We start from the raw sequence: 15,956 nt of genomic DNA, 5'->3' as shown, positions 1-15,956 counted from the left end.
TGCAATGCCCAGCACGAATTATTTATATTGAGTTCTTGCTGGAAAATATTTGATTGTACGTTGGTGCTGAAATGTATTAGTTCGTAGTTTGATGCAACGGAGAATCATTGGACGTCGTGTTCATAACAGAATATCTAGAATTTATTGTTTTGAAAACAAGATGGACGGATAGGATTCCCTTCACATGGTCGATTACTGTGGTGACTGAATAAGTTGAACCTTGACAGTTAGATTTAATTCTCAGTTTACATTTGTGTGCAGTCAATTTGCAACAATTATTATAGAAACATAGATGATTTAAAATTCACAATGAAACCAGTTGTAGTTGAAATGGATGAGATGCTGGCCGTCGGGTGCCAAATGAGACAATGTCATCTTTTTTGTGAACTTATATGAAGATAATTATTGGTGAGAGTGCCAGTCATAGCGTCACACAGTTCACGAAACATACTGGACAGAAACATATGCATTGGTCCAATATGTTCATGCCGACCAGGTATCCTAAACTAACGTATTCCCATTTGCAGGCACAATACACATATCCATTCAGACACTTCCCAATCACGCAATACCCATTTGTCGTTTAAATATTTTAAGTTTTCCAGCCTTCACATTTTGGATTGGCAGCTCATGGCCGATACGCAACACCCCTGCATGAAAACTTTGTGCCCATTGTTACATTTATTTTTTTTTCCACTCACCATAAATCTATGCCCTGTCATTCTGAATTCTGCCAACTCGGGAAAACACGTTATCTATTTCTCCCAACCAAGCACCTCATGGTTTTGTGAACTATGTAATGCCACACCACAGCATACAATGATCCAATGATAGCATCGCTGCCTATTCACCCTCTCCAATGACTCAAATTCTCAAACACTGGCAATATTCTCATAAAATGTTTCCGAACTCTTTCACGTTTCACAACAAACTTCTGATAGTATTGAGACGCAAATTGCATGCAAAATTCAAAACGTGGACGAACCAAAGTCCTCTAAAGTCACAAGATAATCTTGCAAATCTTATACCCAATGTTCTGACAAATAATGGAAAGCATACCAAAGGTCTTCTTCATTATCTTATCTACCTGAAACTCCAATTTCAACGAGCTATGAAACTGCACTCTAAGGTTTCTATGTTCAGCAACACGCCCCAAGATCATGCATTATTTGTGCTCGTCCAGCTTTGATTTGCCTTTCCAATATATAGCACCGCACATTTCTCCAAATTCTTTCTCCCCTGCCCACTGGCCCAACAGATCAAAACTCCAAGTCTTCTTCACTGACCACTATGTCTCGGATTTTGTTGTTATCTATTAAGTTACAAACACAATTATCGATGTTCAAATCCAAATTCTCTAAATAAATAATGAAACACAGTGGAGCCGACTTCGATTCTTACAGCACAACACTGATCATATGCCTCTGGTCTGAGTAGCAACCATCTATCACCATCATCTGTCTTCGACCAGGTCTGTTCACTTTTCAGATCTTCACATGAGTAAACTGTATTCACACATCAAACAACTCGAGTGTTCATTGGACAGTGTTAAAGTTTGATGTTTTATTTTGTCTATTACTGTAACTTTCCTGTAGACTATGCATATCCACGTCTGGGGATATTACTTCGCACACCTTATTTTGAGCCTAAAGTGCAGGTGGTAAGCAATGAGACATTAGGTGATATCATGTGTACTTTTTGTCAGTACTCAGAGTGTTGTCAATCTCTGATGGCATGGTGCACTGCGGAGTCGAGAAACAAATCCTGTAGCCCATTAGCCATTATATGACAGTTAAAATTACTTCACTTCTCATGCTTGTGCATTAATATAGTTATTTCTGCATAGTCGCCAAATATTCACATTCCACATTAAATTAGACATATTACAGACAACAAAATGACTGCAGATGTTAAATAGCAGAAAAATAACGTATAGCACTGGCAAAACGGCAGCAGGTCTTGAAGCATTCGAAGATCAGTAGAGGTAACAGTTGGACTCCTAATGAAGGGTTTATGACTGAAATGTGGATTCTGTTGCTCTTCTGATGCTTTCTCACCTCTTGTGGTTTTGCCAAGCCACTCTTTTCTAGAGAGGCCAAGGTGCCATGCAATACACAATTTAATGTTTCAACTCTCCTGGCATCCGAAACATGTGAGTCAGAATTCATCAATTCACAGCAAACTACGACTGGGTAATATCCGTTCTCCAAATGCACAGTGATGAATATTTTTTCCATGTTTGTTCCATAATTACCAATGGCATAAATTACTGGAGAACACTTCATTGTATTCTGCCACTTCGAATGTTCAGCCTTAAATCGAACGTTTGCTTGCAAACAGTTTGAAGCATTCTTAAGTATTTCAAGATAATTACTATACAAACCAACCGTGTATGTTAGCTTCAAAACACTTCATTTCTTTTTGATCTACATGTTCTTGTCAAAACATTGTCATCACGTTTGCCCCATGTCTCCTTTGGCTATAACGTCGCAATTTGATTCATTAAGAGTACAGTGAAAACTACCCTGAGTAAATTAGTTGGGTTACTATAAGGTTTTTAAACAGACAAAAGAAATCACAAAATTACACAATGCAACACAAAGAACAAAACAAAGAACCCATACAGAACTCAGCCCACCCCAGCTAGAATTAATTTTGGCCATTTTGAATACATGCAACAGTTCCAAAATCTAACCCCCATTAACACAATAAGAATGAAGCAAAGACTTGCAGTTTGAAGTTAGACGGACAGAAGGAGAGAGACTGTAGCAGCTTGTTTCTACACAACTCACTGCTAAACTGCTCAGCTTAACTTCAGGCTCCAGGACAGGCCACCCCCATTCATTACAGAGGTCACTTCGAAACATTAAAACCTTGTCGTAAATTCTCATCTGTATATGTCTAAACAATAAGGCCTCTCAGTACCCTTTTTTAATCTTTATGCGAAACATTGCGGTTTTGGAGCCTGGAGTGTTTCACAATGTTTGGGAAAATGCCCTGAAACACTTGAGTAAAGGGACAGTTTTCAGAGAAAAAAAGAATCAGTTTTGTGACAGTGGACACACTCTTCATGTAGACCAGTGCTTTGAAACCAACTTTGGCGGATAAAGAACAAAGTGTTCAAAGGTGGGGAATGAAAACATATTGCAGCACATAAGCCATTAAATGTTTAAACGCAGAAATTGAAAATGAAATACAAAATAATTAACAGGCTGTTGCCCGGTCTCACTGGATTAAATATATGCAGCCACACCTCGGTGAGGCTAGGAGTGCATGGAGATGATTTTTCAGTGATAACGCCATTTCTCTGATTTATACGAATTCCACCATTAGAACATGTTTAAATCCAAATTTCATCAAGGAAAACTTAATTTGACCGTTTTTTTTTGCCCAGGACGTTAAACAATCTCCTTGGCAATTGCCTTCTTTGCCATAAACGTGCATTCAAATATTTCTTGCATGGCTGATATCACTATACATTTCCGTGTTAATTGCTATTGAATTATTTTGGATGACTGATAACCCAAAAAAAACCCAAACACATTCAATTTATTTGCTCATCTACTTCGCTGAATGTTTGTCTGTATTGTTGTTCTTTGAGCTATTTTTGGACTGAGTGTTGACATTTCTGGCTTTAAAATCGTCATGCATTCTCTCATTACATTCATGAATATTGTCATTGTTAAGTTAAATGCACAGATTTTTGAAATAGAACCTGATAGATTATAACTATCTAGTCAGTCCTGCTTACTTTTTTCACATTCAAGAAGAAACTAGAAAGCATCTTTGAAAAACAATTTCGTGCCTCACTTTAACTTATAGTGACAGATCCCAGAAACATAACTGTTTTCACGTTATGTAGATCTGCTTGTTATTCCCATTGTAATCAATGTTGAGTTATATTCTGCTTTTGCAAAATTTCGACATCATGGTCCTTTTCTATTAAAAGATTTCTACTGGTTTTACGACAGCTCACGTCACGGTTTTTTCTATGTTTTGGATATCCCATATTTCTCTCAACTCTCAATTTTTAAATCTAAGGAAACATGTAAAAAGCACCATTTGTGCTCAATCACAAATTCCTGCTGTTCTTCAGAATTTTACGGTAATAGATTTGTTGTATTATTCTACATTTGTAATAGTTGTTAGGTCTTCATCACATTAAAATTGTCATTCATCCCCGAGGGTTAGGTGTACATCCGTCATTCAATTTATGTTCATTTCGAAGAACCGCTAGTGATTAATATAAATGGTCTTTTATCTGACACAATACGTTTCATTTAAGTTCAACAGAAAAAAAGCTATGTACATAACACTTCCTGTTATTTGTTGAATGCCTTTTTCAATCTGTTGATAACTTTAGTGATAATTCGCCAGGTAGAATAAAATATGCCATTTACCTGTTATCTTAATTTAGTTATTAACGTGAATATGCATTATGTTATAAGTATATCCAACACATGTGCAGTATATTAAAATTTGATGACATTGCCTTATCACAGCATTGTGGTGAAAGACGACACTACAAGGTAGTTTAAGGAATCCAATTACAAAAAAAAACACAAATCGTTTCGTTTGCAATATCTCAAAACTTGAAATTGAACATTGAAGAAAATTGCTTGCTGAAATGAACAAAAAGATACCAAGTTCATGGACCAAAGTCATAGGACCCTGAAAACGCACGGGAAATAAACATACACCTCAGATAAATTGGTTTATTCCAAATATTTTTCCCAAACTAACATTTACTTGCGTTTGGACAAACTAATCTAAATCTTTCCCATTCATGTATTTGTCAAAATGTACTTACATGCTGTAACTATCACCTGCATCTATCACTTTATGTAGTAGTTAATGCCTTTTAAGATGCATTCTCTGCATTTATACTTTGTTCTTCAGGAGATTTTTATGTAATTTCCCTGTCAAATTCAAACATTTCCCTGCAGTTCTGAACTTTTCTGCGGGAAAACTTCTTAGTAATTTAATTTGGCGATTCCCTTCTTGGGTTCCGAAAAGTCTATAATTTTACCACTCAAAATTCTACCTAACTCGGAACAAATCCCAACCAAAACAACATTTCCTTGTAACTCAAGCCCTTTTGTCAACGTCGAAAATATTTTTGTTTTCTGTTCTGTCATTGTATTAATATCCTTACCACATCAGGGCTCTTTGGAGTACTCCAAATATGGCCTCGCCAATGTCTTCCTACATTCCATATTTTGATGCACTGACCAATAAAGTGCCATTTGCCATCTTCCCCACGCTGACAAACAGTGGTATCACCTCACGAACCTATGTACCTGTACCAAACCCCGTGAACTCTAAGAAATAGTATAGACAGTTCCTTGGACCCAGTCAACAAGTTCCCGTGGATATCTTCCATAACCATGTTCACTGTCTACTATACCATGGATTTTACGTGATATAAAGTGTATTAGTCGGTACTTCGTTTATCTTGTTCAAACATATTTACACCTCAGTTATAGCGATGTACAGAGAAAAAGTGCAGCACTTTGTTGTGCACTTCCTAAAGTCCCTTATGGTCAAAACATTCCACACCATGACTTTAAAAAACAGTATTTTCTGATTAACGTATGAAATAGATTTTGTTACATATACTAGAGTACGTGTTTCCTTAGGTTCAGTCTAAACATAATTTCTTTAGCGTTTAAATTCAGATCATATCCCAAATGCAAGGCTCCAGAAATATCATGGAAGTACTGGAAAGAACAATCAACAATTCTGCATACGCAATCTGAGGATGCTTCCTTCGGTTTTCTATGAAGGTAAAACTTGTCTAAAAATTTAGAAAGTCACCTTACCAGAAACTGACAGATGGGATTTTTGAAAACTAAGTGCTGAGGAATGGTTCTCCAAAGGTGAGGATTGAGTGATTGGTATGACACGTTGGAATGCAGCTTTCTGTCTCTCTGGTTTGGAAAAAAAACATGAAAGATTATGTAATGAGGTATTTGACATGAACTGTCTCTAGGTAGATGCGAGCATTTGTTGCCAGATGACTCACAACTACAGTGGTTGTGCGTTATGTGAGAGATAAGTGTTGAATTTGAGAAATTAGTACAGTTACTGCATATGGTGGTTAATGTAATGTGTTAGAAGTCAAATGATTGTTTCAGTTTGCGAAGATAATAAAATTGAAATATGAGCAGAAGTTCTAAACAAAATGTGTACAAAACCATTTGCGCTCATTTGGTTGAGTGGTGAGTAACAGGATTTGGCCAGTTCATAAATGATCAAACACAACAGCACACAACTTCTCTTAGCAGATTTCTGGGTGAGTTTGTATATTTCTAATGTCATGAGGGTGCACGGTGAGATGCTAAAAGGTCAATTTGGAAATAAAGAGTATGATACTTTGGGTGAATGTGTGACAGTATGTTGTACACCATGAAATTCTTCTACACACAGGAAGGTAGTATATATATCCTGTTTGCTTCAGTCATATTGTATTTCGGAATGCTAGAGTTTGCTGGTAAGTGACTATCAGGGAAAAGACAAAAATTTGGTCTACCTTGCTGTGCAATACTGCTCACCATTTCTGTGTTGTATGCTTCAGGTAGGTTTGAGAGTGACATTTTGGATATCAGCTGTGCAATCCTTTTGAGAAGACATGATGAGAGTTTCTTTATTGTAATGCAATGATGTTTACATTTATTCAGTGTTTTACTAAATTCACATTACTCGACAATTCTCTCCTATTACCTTACCTGAGGATGCATTTCAAGAATACATGTACTTTGGCACAAGTTTAAACTATATGTTATCAAATTAACCAGCATGGTTTTAAAATGACCTGAAAATAACGAACCGTGCAATGTGCTGTTACTTTAGCAAATACATTCCCTGTTATATTCTGATTTCCAATTTTCTCAGATGAGAAAAATCTGGAATGTATGATTAGATCTACCATGGTATAAAATACTACCCATTGTTTTCGGATAACAACACTGCCAACTTCGTGCTATCATTAAACGTTGTCAGAAAGAAATGTCTGCATATCTTCTGTCATTTGATAGTCCAAAGAACTCTAATAGCCATCCGCGTACCCTCATCAGTTCCCCAAAAGATATTTTGTTGAAGTGTCTCAACTTCCTCGTACTTGTTTTCATATCTGCTAGACAAATTAGTAAACATTAATATCTGCTTTTGTTTTAAACACAAAAATTTGCATATTCATTCAACCATTACAATTCACACGAATGCTGCAAAGTAGTCTTCATTGAGAATTATGCCGCGATGTCCATATTCCCGAAAAATAGAATGCAAGCCTGTAAATTACACAACAGAAGAAGATATCAAGCTAGCTCTATTTCAATCGCATCTACTTTATATCAGCCTCTCATTTTCCAACTCTGATCCATGATGAAATATATCTCTGGCTAGCTACACAGCTCCGGAGTTGTGCGGAGATAGAAAAGATATTTTTTTCCTTTGATTATAAACACAAAGGTCCAATTTGTATCAGTTTATTGCGAGCATTCGTATCACAGCAAAACCTAATTACTACTCGTAAGCTCATCATATTATTAGGCCGCATTATCTGCAAGTGGAGCAAATGGATTCTGATTACTTTGCTGCTATGTCAAACAGTCATCAACTGGATGATGTTGTCATTACTGAAGGAAATTTGGAAAATTCAGTTCCATGTTAATGATTTGATGCTCGCCTTCTTTCTCCACTCATTTCTACTGCAACATAAATTTGTTTTTATATTCTGACAGTGGCACAGTGGTTAGAACTGCTGCCTCACAGTGCCAGAGACCCGGCTTCAATTCCCGACGCAGGCGACTGACTGTGTGGAGTTTGCACATTCTTGCAGTGTCTGCGTGGGTTTCCCCGGGTGCTCTGGTTTCCTCCCACAGTCCAAAAATGTGCAGGTCAGGTAAATTGGCCAAGCTAAATTGCCCGTAGTGTAAGTTAAAGGGGCAAATGGGTGGGTTGCGCTTTGGCAGGTCGGTGTGGACTTGTTGGGCCAAATGGCCTGTTTCCACATTGTAAGTAATCTAATCTGATCTATTTCCAGACTCACTGAAATTGAGCTAAATCTGTCTGACTTGAATGAGACAACCGTTCTTTTATGAATTCACTTACAAAACATTGTTGCATCCAGATAAAATGGTTTGAAGATAACACTTAATTCACCACCTGAGGAGAACAGAATGAAAATGGAAAATGGACAAGTTTCCAAACATTGGCCGTTGTCTGTTACTATGATGTAATATCGACACTGCCAATATTTCAAATGTGCAACGTATTGCAACAAACGTGTAGGAGCGTGTTTGAGACTTGCTCATCCCATGCATCGTGTCACGTTCCTGAAGGACAGCGTGACATCTTTTTGATTATGAAGAAGTAATGACAGGTGAATTGTTAATCGAGAAGAGCTTCAGTTTCTATGCAATTTTTTAGTCATTCCTCTCTTCTTGAAATAACTATTAACTTCAGGGCTTTCCTTGATTCTCTCTGCCGACATCCCCTCCTGGGTCTTCTTAACTTTCTCGTCATGTCTTCCCTGACTAACTTGTAACTCTCAAGCAACCTAATTGAGTTTTTCGTTTCATCCTAACATAAGCCTTCTTCTTCCTCTGTTCAAGAGAATATGATAATGAAACTTATTAAATATTTCATGTTTGAACGTAAATATTGGCATTTCAGTATGACCTACAAATAATTTTCTTCGCCATTAATTCTGACATTTTCTACAGAGTAGGAGAAAGTTAAGAATGCAGATGCCATATACCAGAGTCCAGGAGTGTAATGCTGGATGACAGATTATCATGCAGCATCCAGGTTGCAGGAGATTCGACATTTCACCTCCTGATCAAGAGCATATATCTCAAATTTCAACTCTAATGCTCCATGGAACATGACAGCTTTTCCAGTCAAGCATTGACACCCATTTTCCAGAGAGTCCAACGTGCTGCGTTTAATGTAATTGAACATTTCAACATTTCTATCAACCAAAGCACATGTGTCAGTGTTCATCGTTTGACAGCTATCTTCAATCAGAAAATACCTGTTCTCAAAATGTTCACAGATAAATATGCTCCCATGTTGTTACACAATTAGCAGTGCCACAAATTACACGGGTAACATTTCATAGTATTATGTCAATTGAAAATGTCAGTCTGAAGTCGAAACTTTGAATGGGCAATGGACTTTACGTATACTACAAAAAGAAATCTGTCGCTGTAAGCTTTCATTTCTTTGTAATCTCCATGTCAATGTGAAAGCATTCTCATCGCTTTCACTCCATGGCTCTTTCAATTGCTTCTCGGCAGAACAGATTGAATGCAAGCTATCTATTCCTGTCAACAATCATTTTGAAACCACATTTGGAGAAAAATGAACACTTGATACCGTGTGGAGACTCGGAAAAACACCACAGCAAATATACAGTTGTAAATATAAAACTAGAAGATAAAGTTGAAACCAGAAGATTATTAATAGTTAGGCTTTTCACTGGAATATCTTCGCCAATATATGTAGCCTTTACTTGGTGAGAGGAGTAGAGCAGGAACGGTGTTTTACAGTAGTAATGCCATTCTTCTGAACTAATCAAAAATTGCCACAGAATATGTCTAAATGCTAATTCCATTCAGTACAATTAATTTGGACTTCTTTCTCCCCACGATCTTAAATAACAGTTAAAAATTGCATTTTTGTCACATTCTTACGATTTAATATTTCCTGCATTAGCCATTGTCACTTAACAATTTTTCACCAATGGGTTTGCTTGTTTAGTATGTTTCGAATACTCATTTACTCGGATCAATTTTAAGAATTATGCTCACTTTCTTTGCTGAATATTTGTTTGTGTTGACATTCTTTGAGCCGTTTTTTGCACTTAATGTTGAAACTTGAGTTTCCAAATTTATTCGTGTATTACATCGTTGGGTTCCTGAATATTATCATTGTTATTTATCCAAAATGTACATGTTTCTGAAATTCTACCCAGTGAATTTGAATATACCGTAAAGTAGAACACATGAGTATCAAAAAAGAAACTTGAAAACTTTTCTTTAAAATAAATTTGGCCCTTACTTCTACTTCTTCTAACGTCCACCACACACTTAAGTTATCATCACGTCATATGCATCTCCATTCTGTTGTCCCTGTAATCGATATGAATTGACATTCTAATTTTGCTGTAGTTAAACATATTGTCCCTTTTTCAGATGAGTTTTTTTCAATAGGTGTCATGACAGACAGCGTCCACTTTCTTTTTCTGTATGTCTCATGTTTCCCTCACCTTTCCATTTTCCATCCAAAGAAATTTCCATGCTAACCACTTCTGGTCAATCACAGTATTTTGCACTTCTTCAGAATTTTACATTAATAGCTTTGAAGTTTTCTTCCTCACTTCCACCTGTCGATTTTTCTTCACGGTAATTTTTTTGTTCCTCCCCTACGGTGAGGTGTTTGCTCTTCTTTCAATTTATGTTCATATCGAGAAAAAGTTCAAGTTTTTTTTTACATCTGATTTTTCACTGAAACAAAATGTTTCACTTCAGTCTGTTAGTTGTCACACAATATTTTTAAAGCGTTGATGACTTTACTGATGATTCACACGTAAATAAAATACCCGATTCACCTAATCTCTTAATCCCATTCGTAACGTGACCATTTATTAAGTATTATCAACACAAGCAGAGTATATGAAAATTCTGTGGCAGTGACTAATTACAACATTGTAGCGAATAAGGACTCTGCAAGGTTTTTTCTGATGACTAAAAAAAACTCACCTATTCTTTCATTTTCTAGATCTGCAAACATGACATGGAACAGTACGTGAAATCATATGTCAAAATGGAAACAAATTCAATTACTGCACAATATTAATCATTAGAAGGTTCTCGAGTTCTGAATACACACCCAAAGGAAACATACCCTTCAGTCCAATTGGTCCAATGCAACCTGATTTTAAAATTAAACCTGTCCCCTCTACCCTGCGTTTGATCAAATTCCATCTCAATTTATCCTATTCATGTTCTTGATAAAATGTGTTTTAACTGCTGTAGCTCTGTCTACATCTATCACTTTATGTTGCAGTTAATGCCATTTACGCAGCACCATCTGCACTTAAACCTTGATCTTCAGATGTCTTCTAAATATTTCCTCTGTCAACTTCAAACTTTTGATGAGAGTTTTGAAGTCCTCCGCACTTGGGAAAATACCTTGCGTATTTAACTTATTGCTTCCATTTTGGATTTTTAACCCTGTGTAGGTTACCCTCTCAATTTTTGATCCAACAGGGAACAAATCACAGCCCATCCAACCTCTCCTCTTAAGCCAAACCTGTAGCATCTGTAGAAACCATGAATTTTTTTAGAACATGGAACATAGAACATAGAACATTGCAATACAGTACAGGCCCTTCGGCCCTCGAAGTTGCGCCGATCTGTCATACGAATCTGAAGCCTATCTAACCTACACTACTCCATGTACATCTGTATGCTTATCCAAAGACGACTTAAATGTACTTAACGTTTTGCTGTTCATTTTACATTGTAATGCAGTGCTGCGTGCTCTACTCAAGATATAACCTCGCAAATGTCTCCAAACGTCTGATTTTGATGTTTGGATCAATGAAGGCAGGACAGCCAAACGCATGCATCCATACCCTGTCAAACTGTAGTTACACTTTTAAGGAATGAAATGCCTGAATTCCACGACCTCACGACTCAACGACATTTTCATGAGTTTTCCATTAACAATGTAATGACTGATGTGATTGCCTTACAAAAATGCAACTCCGTGAATGTATGCGAATTAAACTGCATCGGCCTGTCTTCTACCCATTGTGCCATCTCATAAAGATATTATAGCACTCTCAGAAAAACGTCTTCACTATCCACTACACCATCAATTTTATGTAATGTTCAGTTTATTAGTTGCTTTGTGTTTATCTTTCTTTACTAGATTTGCTTCTCATTTAAAACAACGTCAAAAAATCCGTAACACACCGTTCCACATGTCATTAAGTTCCAAATGGACAAAACTTGGCACATCATGTATTGTTCAAAAAAATCAATATTCTCTGAATGGCGTCCAAACTGGGATTTCTTACACTGGTTAGAGTGCATGCTTTAATAAGTTCATTCCAGAAATGATTGCCTTCTTGTTCAGTTCAGATAGCATCCCAATTGGAAGACTCCACAAATTTGCTGGCAATATCAGAAAGAATGGCCGAAAAGTCAATGAAGGTAAAACTGAGTTTAAAATTTACACAGCAAATTTCACAGAAACTGAGAGACAAGATTTGTGTAAATTACGTGGTAAGAAACAGTTCTCTACCTACGATGTTTGAATGGATTGCAAGACTGTTCCAAATGCAGTTTTGTGTCAAGGTAGATTGGAAGAGCAATGGATGATCTCACAACGAGTTAGTTGCCTTAATTGGTCTGTTCGTGGATGCAATTATTGGTTTCCAGATGAGTGCGAAGTCGTTTAGTAGCGTACTATGTAAGGGATAAGTTCTGCAGAAAGGAAATTAGTTCAGTTGCTGAATATGGTGGTAATTTCATTGTTTGCAGGAAGGCCAGTAGTTGGCTCATTGCTCGAAAATAATGCAGTATAAATTGGCGCAGAAGATCGAAACAGAATGTATCCATAATTGTTTATGACAGATTGGATGGGTGGTAAGAAATAGGATTTGGCTGTGTCATTAGTGGGTTAGTTTAGAAACACTAAGCAACTGGTGTCAGGTTGTTGGGTGAGTCTATGTTATGGGTGCACAGTTAGAGTAAAGATTAGAGTGGTGCTGAAAATGCACAGCAGGTCAGGCAGCATCAGAGGAACAGGAAAATCTACGTTTCGGGTAGGAGCCCTTCATCAGGAGTTCAGCCCGAAACTAATATTGATTCTAATCTCCAGTAGCCACTCCCCTCACGTTCGCCTGTACAGTTGGAGTAAGCTAAATGTTCTATTTGGAAATAAAGGAAATAATACATCTGCTGAATCTGTCTTGCAGGATGTCGTGCCCCATGAATCCCTTCCTGTGCGCATAAACTCGTGGAACAGCTGTCCTGATAGTTCCAGTCAATTTGTAGTTCGCTTCTAAAGAGGGTATTAATAGGTCAGTCTCAGGGAGACCACAAAATTGAGATGGGTGTTGATGCGCAATCGGGTTTACATTTTGTGTGTTGTACCCTCCAGGTAGTTTTTAATGTGGCATTTACAATGTCAGCTGACGAAGTCTTTCAGAATGATTGATATGACTTTCGTTATTGGAATTCAATGATTTTTATATTTCTTCAGTAATTTAGGAAGTTTGCATAGGTAAGAATCATTTCTGTCTGTCCATTGCCCTGAGGATGCATTTGCACAACGGATTTACTTGTTCACAGTTTTCGGGAATTACTCAGGTAATTCCATATGCTATCTAATTTACTAGCATGGTTTATCATGGCCTGAAAATCGCTTCGTAGGCAATCTGCTGTTCGGTTAATAAATGTTTTCCCTGTTATATCCTGATTTGAAATTCACTCACACTTGAAAAATCTGGAATTAAGGTATCAGTTTGTCACGTTATAAGCTAAGTTCATTATCAAATTCGTCTAACAAAACAGTGCTAACATTAAGCTATCAATAAATTTTGTCATATGTAATGTTATAGATTTCATGTGTTATTTGAGCATAACAGAAGGGATTTTAATAACCAATCAATGCACTCTTCTTTGCTTCGCAAATGGTCCTTTATTTGTTAATGATTCTCACCTTCCTTGCACTTCTTCAGATCTGTAGGACAAAGTAATAAAACATTGATCATTGTGTACACATCCAAAAAGAATTCTCTCCGTTTTCAGTCAACCATCAGTATTCAGATCAATGCTGCAAAGTTATGTTGGCTGAGAATTGTGTCCCAAGGCCCATATTGCCAACAAATATAATTCTAGAAAGCAAATTGCACAATTGAACAGGAATGCATTTTAGCAATATTCTCTCACAACTGCATTATTTCAGTGCATTATATTCCAACTCTGACACTTGACCAAATCTATTTTTGGCTCTGTTTACAGTTCCAAAGTCAGTTAGGTTTATACGGGCATTACTACCACAGACAAAACTAAACTCACGTAAACTCACCGGCTTCTTTGTCTGCATGTTCTGCAAGGGGAAAATAAACATTTTGTATTTTTCTGCTTCACCAAAGAATAACGAATTGGAAGCAGTAGTCATTACTCTTAGATATTTAGAAGATTTAATTCCACGTAAATTCTAAGAAAATTGTGCTAATCATTGATTCCATAGTTATTTGATTTTCCCATAATTCGTTGATCAGAATTTCCTGATATCTGTTGTTTTATCGTTTTGTTCTGCAAAGTATTTCACTTACTCGTTACAGAAAGTCTTGCTTTCTTCCAATTTCTCATGTCTTGCTGGTAACGTTATGAGTTGAGTTCTGCTGGACCTTTCATACCAGCAGATATCAAGCTGGTTGACATTGATATAGAATAGACATATAACGCAGAACATGCAAGACTCACTGACACTTATGTATGTCAATCTGACTTGATAGAAACAAAGCCTCTTTAGTAAATTTATCATAGTTAAGTTGCTGCCAGAACAGATGTCGTAACGATAACAATTCCACGTTAATGAATAGATGCAAGCCTTCGTTCATCACGTCACATTATTGGAACATTAATTCCGATAAACAATTGGTGATATTGATTCTCTAATGATTTGATTTTCCCGTAATCTATTGATCTTAATTTTCTGATACGTTTTATTTTATCGTTTTGTTCTGGAAAAAAAAATCCGCTTACTCATTACTGAATGCATCTCTTTCTTTTAATTTCTGACATCTTGGTCTTACGTTTGTGAGTGGATTTCCCACTGCAGCTTCCACACAAACACATATCATGCTGATACACAATGATCTAGCATACGCATGTAACGCACAACGTGTCTGATGCACTATGATTTAGCTAAATCATTCTGATTTGAACGAGACAAAACATCCTCGGTAAATTCATCAAAAAGATTTTGATTCTAAAGCGGATGTAGTGATGCAAACACTTAATTCATCACCTGTTTAGAACAGATTAGGAATGCAAAATGGCGGTTTCCCATTATTGTCCATTTGTAAGTTTGTTTTGGTGGACTATTCATACTGCAAATTTTGGGAGGACATCAAACGTGCAATAGATTTCTCCAATCACGCATGGGCTTCCTTGTGAATTGTTTATCGCATAAGTGACATTTTCATGAAGGACAGCATTGCATGTGTGAAGATATAATAAAGGGTGAATGTTTAATTCAGACGGGCTGCAGTTCACACAGCACCGACTGTCATTGATGATTGCCTGTGACATTACTGAGAATGAAAATTGTCTTCAAATAGCCTGTAACAATGTTTGCAAACTGGTAAAGTAAAGTTTGTCAGGCGTTTCTGGAGATGACTGTCTATTGTAATGAGGAAGAAGCTAAATCACAGTTCGGCACAGGGATAGAATACAACAGATGATAAGTCTCTTAGAATCCTATAGATGTACAGCACGGAAAAAAAACGACCTTTAGTCAAACCCGACCATGCCAATCAGAAATTCGAAAACTAATCTACAACCATTTGCCAGCACCTCACCCACATCCTCCTAAAATTATTCTATTCGTTCCCCCATCCAAATAAATTTTATATGTTTTAATTGCACCAGCCTTAGGCATTTCCTCTGGTAAATCATTCAATATAATGCAATGCAATGCAATGCGTGGAAAGATTTCCACTTAGGGCCGGTTTAAATCTCTCGCCGTTACCCTGAGTCTAAGCTCTCCATTGCTAAACTGCACCACCCAGGGAAACGACCTTGGTTATTACCTCTTGAGTTATTTGTTAACTTGAATAACTGATTACATTGAAAGCAGACATCGAGAACCGGTAGTTCTTCATTTTGGAGTGACATGCTTGTCCTTGGTAATTGGCAATAGCTGTC

The sequence above is a fragment of the Hemiscyllium ocellatum genome, chromosome 38 (assembly GCF_020745735.1).
Source record: "Hemiscyllium ocellatum isolate sHemOce1 chromosome 38, sHemOce1.pat.X.cur, whole genome shotgun sequence".
NCBI classification, from domain to species: domain Eukaryota; kingdom Metazoa; phylum Chordata; class Chondrichthyes; order Orectolobiformes; family Hemiscylliidae; genus Hemiscyllium; species Hemiscyllium ocellatum.
Note: the sequence above shows the minus strand (reverse complement) of the source record.